The sequence below is a fragment of the Chelonoidis abingdonii genome, chromosome 6 (genome assembly GCF_003597395.2).
Source record: "Chelonoidis abingdonii isolate Lonesome George chromosome 6, CheloAbing_2.0, whole genome shotgun sequence".
NCBI lineage: Eukaryota > Metazoa > Chordata > Testudines > Testudinidae > Chelonoidis > Chelonoidis abingdonii.
Window position 1 is genome coordinate 49,944,472 of NC_133774.1, and position 7,443 is coordinate 49,951,914.

The following is a 7,443-nucleotide window of genomic DNA, read 5'->3' on the forward strand; positions in this document are numbered from 1 at the left end:
TACCTTGATTGTTCTTGTAGTCTAACTTATTTTTCCACAGACCACTTGAAAATCCTGGAGGGTCTTGATGGACCACTTAATGATCTTTCCAAATATTGGGGTGCGAGGTCTGGCCAGAAGCTAGGGCGAGGGATGGGGCTCAGGGTTGCGGCAGGAGGTTGGGGTGTGGAGCGCTTACCTAAGGCAGCTCCTGTTTGGTTCTCAGGATGGAGGTGGGGATGTGGGGGGGTGCAGGAGTCAGGACAGGGGCTGAGGGACATGAAGGGGATGCAGGAGTCAGGGCTAGGTGCTGTGGAGGGGTGAGAGGGGTGAGATGAACGCAGGGGGCTAGGGAAGTGGGGGTGCAGAGGTCAGGGCTGGCAGGTACAGGGGAATGGGGAGGTATGGGGGTGCAGGGGTCAGGACAGGGGGCTGGATGTGTGTGAGGGGGTGCAGGAGTCAGGGCAGGGGGCTAGGTGCGTGTGAGGGGATGCAGGAGTTAGGGTGGGTAGAGGGCTGTGGGTATGGGCTGGGGTCGTGGGGGTACCCACACAGGGGACTGGAGGGGGTATGCCCCAATTCCATCCCCTTCCCGAAGGCCCCTCCTCCGCCTCTTCTCTGCCTCTTCCCCAGAGCAGGGAGTGTGCTGTGGCTCTGCTCCTCCTCCTCCCTCCTGCCAGCAAGCAGTTGATCCAGCTGATCGGTGGCAGGGAGGCGGGAAGGGAACGTTGCTGGGGAAAGAGGCAGGGGAGGAGCTTGGCTGCTGGCAGAGCCTGCCAGGGAGCCCCAGCAGCCGGCAGCATCAAGTTTCTGACCCCATAGGCAAGAGCAGGGGGCAGAGAAGAGTGGGATGGGGCCCCTTTCGACCATGGGCCTGGCGCCATGGTAAATCCAGTACTGCCTTTGGGGCACTTGGCATTGGCCACTGTCGGAAGACAGGATACTGGCTAGCTGGCCAGAATGGCCATTTCTTATGTTCACACAGGAAATAGGAAATTGAACCCAAGTTTCTCAAGTCCTTGGCCGGTGTCCTAACCAGTGGATCATCCTGCTTCTTAATTCTTGTGAAAGGGCTAATGGGCAGATGGATATTACTGTCTGCTAATTTTTGCCAAATAAATATGCACAAAACAAGATAGTATGCAATAAAAAAATGATCTGACATACAACTTTTCTACTCCTGTTTCTTGGGCAGAAAGAAGCATGTGTTTTGACCATTTTAAACATATAAGTAGTTCAACCCTTGGGGGAAGGGGGAGAAGTGTCCAGTTGTAGTAACCACTTTGTAGCTAATGTCCACCCTAACAATATCTTATCATAACTCTTAAAGACTGCGATGTGAACAGTTCCATCAGCAGTAAACCCACTCTGCACTGTCTCATTAAATAGCTAAGTGACATTATTGTGTCAGCTTCTCTAGAAACAGTAGTTTCCTCAATGCCTTAATGTCTGTCTTTATAACTGGCAATAGAATAAGAAGTGATCTACTAATGCTGTTGGCAGTATTGTACATAGCCAGAGCCAGTTATTCATTTAGAAGTATTAGAAATGTAGTGAAATCTTTGCATGGAAAACTGGAAATATTTCACAATGCTTTCACCTTTGCTAAATCTGTTAGTAGCAAGTTAGTTGTGATAATTGTATGGGACCTATTGAAGACTTGGCAAAAAATTTGAGTGAGCCAGGATAGGTGAGCTGGTATACACTAAAACATGGAGCTCTTACCCACTGAGTTGCTTTTGTTGGAAGTGAAAAAGTCTGTGTTTTCTGACACTGGAAACTGTGACACAGCCTCCTACTCCTTGCTAGGGCTGGTCTGATGTCATATTGGGTAACCTGTGAACCCTGAAGCAGGGGCCCTTAGACCAGCCCAAGATTGTGAAAATGATACTTATTAAACCCTGCTGCCATTGAGAGGCCCTGGGAACTGGAGTGTCCATGAGGATGCAGAGTACAATGGGTTTGGATGACTAGAGTCAATGCTGACCACGATGTATTCATTTTAAGATGCAATCCTTAAATTCTTCAGAGAAGAGCCTCTCCCCTCATGCTGACTTTTGATATATAGTGCACAGGGCTCAGGCAGAGTAAAGCAAGAAAAGCTTTGAAACTATAGTGGCTGGCATCGCGGGTGGTCCTGGGAGAGAGACTCCTGAATGAATGACTTTCCAGCTATGCGTCATTGACTCTTATCTTATCACCAGTGTTGCTGAACTGTTATATTTAGAAACAGGCCTTTTCCCTCACGGTTACAAGGGCAACAAAGGCCCGACTGTGAAACCAGTTATGGAAGGACCAATAAAAAAGCCAAATTAAAACCAGACTAATACAACTTCTCTGTAAAACACCACATAAACAGAGCTCTTCAGAATGCCATGCAAAACCCTGGGCAATTAATCTTTTTAAAACACCACAGGCAACACCTCCATAAAAAGAGCCACAGAATATCGTCTATTAAAGGTAAACAAACAAACCATGCTCCCTAACCTCTTAGCTTTGTGTAGCATTACTAGCATTTCCCCCCTTCATAAAATGCCTACTTCAAAGCCATGTAGTGTGGTTACCGCAACTTGCCAAAAATATTTATTGGCCTGTTTGGATGTGAGACTCTTAATTTTCTGTGCAGGGTAAGAGAGGGTGTTGAATGAGAATTCTACAGCTAGAACCATTTCTCTGTTTTCTGCTACTTTGTTCCTTTTGCTCATTAGGGACTAGCAGTGGCCGTGCTGCCACTTGACAATTTTATTTCCCGCTATTTGGGGTAGACCCAAACCAGAACCTTGGTATCTGAATGGCCCTGAACTTTGGGGAAGCAAGGTCTGGATGTGGACTCTGGGTATTACTGACTTGGTAAATTCGTTAGTTTCTTAACTATGTGGTTCATGATTTAAATTCATGACAAATTTGAAGTATAAAATCCAGTCTTTTGAAGTGGCTGAGTACAATAAACTCTTCACTCTTTTGTAAAGGGGCTTGAATATTGTTTTCCTGCTTGCACTCTTTCACTCAAAAATGACTCAAATTTTGTTGAAACTTTAAAAAAAGAAATATTCAGTTTGGGGGAATCTAATTGTCAGCCCCAAAGGCACATGATGGGGGAAAGAGGAAGAATTAAGGCTTTGCATGGAATGGCTCTTTCAATTTACCGTTATGCTAGCTGTGATGTCTCTTTGCCAAAGGAACCTGGAATGCCTGAGAATCTGAGGAACTAATGATTAGATTTCTTGATTGTCTGAAATGTTGTTGAAGTACAGGATGAATCATATTGAATAGATTATTAAAGCTGTAACCTTTGGATTCAGACTCCTCTCCTCAAAGCTGAGGGATGTTCAAGATAATCTTTAACATTTGTGCAACAAATCAGACCTATTTTTCTTCTTTTGGAATAGGAAAGTTTTGGGATTTGGTTGTTCTTCCATCAAACCTTTGTGTTTTACTTTGTAAGTATAGCTGTATCATTAGCTAGCATGTTAGCTGGGAATCAGATTAACAGTGTAATTCAGCTGATGAAAGGAGAAGACTTCCAACCCCCTTTCCAAATCTCATTTATTTAATTACTTGTGACCCTAAAGTCAGCAGCATGAGGCAATGGCACAAATATATAGAACAAACTATTCCAAGAACACCGGAGACAGATAGGTGATGTTAAAGCAATACATGCATTTAGGGATTTCTATCAAAGACATTCATAGTCAATTTAGTTCCCCAGATTTCCTCTTTGCATTAATTTAATCTGATTTCCAAGCTTTAGCATTAGAAATGTAGTATAAGACAAAAGTGACATATGTTCAGAACTGCTGTAGAATGCTAAACCCAAATCGACTGTCCAGCTGACAGCTGGACAAATTAACCAATGCCTCTCTCTAGCCACAGGTCTTTCACATGAAATAATCTATCAGAAGAACACTGTTTTAGAAGTGAGCTTTATCTGTAAACTGAAGTAAAAAAGGGTATGTTCTGATTTGTTTTTAATTGAGAATTTCTCTGTATCAGTTAACAGATGCTTTAAATTACCACCATGCCATTGCTATTTGGCTTCCTAGTATGAGATCATGAGGAAAGTTTGTTGCTGAGCAAGAATGCTTTTGTATAAGAGCATCATCCATAGTCTTGACTGTAACAGTTAAGGGACAGCTTGTGAAGAAGTATCCAAAAGTTTGACTTATTCAGCTAATGAGAACCTGCTGAGTCAGAATAGCAATGAACAAAGTCTATGGAACCTTTACTCCTCAGGTACTTTCTGTCTAATGGTTGAAATGCTTAATATATCTTGCTTAATATAGACCTGTGTGGGGGAGGGGTGAGAGGGAGTCATTCATCTCTGTTTAGGAGGTAATTATTTTCTTGTGAGACGACCTTCTTTTCAAGAGAAGAGCCTGATCCTGGGAGGTGCTGTGCAACTTCCACACCTATTGACTTGCATAACGAGACTTAACTCCTAGCACCTTGCAGGACTGAGCTTAAAATTTTCTTTTCCACCAACTTGTTCCATTTGAAAGGTCAACCCAAAAGTTGACTGACCAAAATATCCCTATCTTAGATCTTCAAAATCCATGCAATATTTTATATGCATTCTCTTCATATAAATGCTTCAGTGCTGTTATTTATATTTCAGAAACATGACAGTGAGTCAAGAGCAAAGTCAGTAGAGAATCCATGTTCCCATTTCCCTGTTGTAACCAGTAGATTATTAATCAGATCACCTAGACTGAAATGGCAGGAAACCAGCACCAGGTTTAATTGATGTACTAAATGAACTTTTGATTCAAATATCTCTGTTGGGATTATCTGTGGATTTTATTACAATTAATAGATGGAAGAAAGAAAAAGCAGTAAGATGATAAAACTGAGCACTTAAACAATGTTTTTTCCATCAAAGATTTCCAAGCACTTTCCAAAAGCATCATTCCCTCACATTTTTACAAATGGGAAAACTGAGATGCAGAAAGATACTAAGTGACTTGCTCAAAGTCACAGAGCAGTCAGGGGCAGAGCCAAGAGAAGGATCCAGCTCTACTTTCTCCATGGGCTCTGATAATAAGAAGTGGCCTATGTTTAGAAGGAGACAGGTCAGTGTATCTGAGAAAATTTATTTGGAATTCCATTTCTGGATAAGGACGAAAGAGATGAGGATATATAAAGCCAGGGTTTCAACTGATTTTATACCCATGTTTGTTTTGTTCTGGAGATAGTTTCCACCAGCAGGTTTCCTGTAGCTGTACTGTAAGGAAAGAAAATTAAAATACTTTTACTAGATCTATAATAACATACAAAAACGCTAGAAACAGATGTGAGTTAAACAGCAATCATTGCAAAATATTTGTTAGAATAGATAGACCCCACAATGACTCTGAGGACACTTTAATAAACCCATTTAGAAGAGATTACTGAGATTAGGAATAATAATCAATATCATGTGGCAGCAATATCTTTTACATAAATAGTGGGGGTTATAGCTGGTGTGTATCTCTGCTATAACCATTTTGTGTCTGGAAATGGGCTCTTGCCCCCCCTCCCTCCATATTAGCATTCATAACACAGCTTGGTATCTATCAGATCTTCAGGATGAGGGGCGTGGGGAGAGGGAGATGAAACTGTTGCAGCTATTTAGCAGCTGAATATTAGTACAGGGTGAATTGCTATCAAAGCTGAGTGTATATTTAAATGCAGCACAAGTCTGCAGAAGTACTGTTTTAAAATGTCCTATTCTTACTCTATAGAACTGCTTCCCATGTCTATTCAGAGTCCTAGCCTTCTACTCTTGTGCCAAGTCCTTCTTGTTTTCTTACTTAGCCAGTGCAGACAAGAGACAGTGAGCTGCATTCTATTTCTTCTTGTGAATCACCCCAATAATTTCTTATTAAGTTCCAATCCACTACCATTACACCTGCGCAATGCACGCAATGGGACTGTACAGGTGTCATGGAGGACATGACTTGAAATCATGAGGCTTGATTCTCCTGTAACCAATGCTACTCTTCAGCAGTGTAATGCTATTGGCTTCAATGGCTTCCTGGAGCCGGTTTTGTTCAACATCTTTATTAATGATCTGGATGATGGGATGAATTGCACCCTCAGCAAATTCGCAGATGACACTAAGCTAGGGGGAGAGGTAGATACACTGGAAGGTAGGGATAGAGTCCAGAGTGACCTAGACAAATTGGAGGACTGGGCCAAAAGAAATCCGATGAGGTTCAACAAGGACAAGTGAGGAGTCCTGCACTTAGGAAGGAAGAATCCCATGCACCGCTACAGGCTGGTGACCGACTGGCTAAGCAGCAGTTCTGCAGAAATGGACCTGGGGATTACAGTGGACGAGAAGCTGGATATGAGTCAGCAGTGTGCCCCTGTTGCCAAGAAGGCCAATGGCATATTGGGCTGTATTAGTAAGAGCATTGCCAGCAGATTGAAGGAAGTGATTATTCCCCTCTATTTGGCACTGGTGAGGCCATACCTAGAGTATTGCATCCAGTTTTGGTCCCCCCACTATAGAAGGGACGTGAACAAATTGGAGAGAGTCCAGCGGAGGGCAATTAAAATGATTAGGGGGCTGGGGCACATGACTTACGAGGAAAGGCTGAGGAAACTGGGGTTATTTAGTCTGCAGAAGAGAAGAGTGAGGGGGAATTTGATGGCAGCCTTCAACTACCTGAAGGGGGGTTCTAAAGAGGATGGAGCTAGGCTGTTCTCGGTGGTAGATGAAAGAACAAGAAGCAGTGGTCTCAAGTTGAAGTGGGGGAGGTCTAGGTTAGATATTAGGAAACACTATTTGACTAGGAGGATGTTGAAATACTGGAATGGGTTACCTAGGGAGGTGGTGGAAGCTCCATCGTTAATGGTTTTTAAGGCCCGGCTTGACAAAGCTTTGGCTGGGATGTTTTAGTTGGTGTTGGTCCTGCTTTGAGCAGGAGGTTGCACTAGATGATTTCCTGAGGTTTCTTCCAACCCTAATATTCTATAATGGAATTATTCTTGATATGTGTTGGTGTAAGTGAGAGGAGAAATATCCCCATGGAATATGCACAGGAATCACTGAGCCCCTTTTGAATCTCTGAACCTAAACTCAGTCAGTTGGACTGGAAAACTAAGGTGTGGTGAACTGGGAATTTTGTGTAATATTTGTATGAATCCTAGGCATGCCTCAGTTTCCCTCTGTATGTTGCATTGCTACCCAGTGGGTACAAAAGGGTTCACACAGTCACTGTTCCTGGAATGTTGCAGGGGACAGGGTGTGTATGTGTGTCACCTTGCTGTCTGGGTGGAATGCCTGGAGTCATTAAAGAACTGGCTTAAACTGACCCAAATCAAAAGAGGGTCCAGAAAGACAAATGGATTCCTCAACAACTGAACAATAAACACCTAACAGCAGGAAACCCTGGTGGGCAGGACTTGTGAACAGAGCTGGAGAACAATGTGTCAGATGTCTGGAGGAAGGGTTGCCCTTTTCGAGGGGCAGAGGAGTCT

At 43.3% G+C, this 7,443-nt stretch overlaps 1 protein-coding gene across 1 annotated transcript in view; it reads left to right on the plus strand.

Annotated features, from left to right (window-relative positions):
• FAM169A (family with sequence similarity 169 member A) overlaps positions 1 to 3,147 on the plus strand; it is a 244,951-nt gene extending 241,804 nt beyond the window's left edge. The window contains exon 15 of the transcript XR_012656092.1: positions 3,137 to 3,147. The gene's annotated coding sequence lies outside the window, so the exon portion shown is untranslated. The remainder of the gene's footprint in view (positions 1 to 3,136) is intronic.
• Positions 3,148 to 7,443: the final 4,296 nt, after the last annotated feature.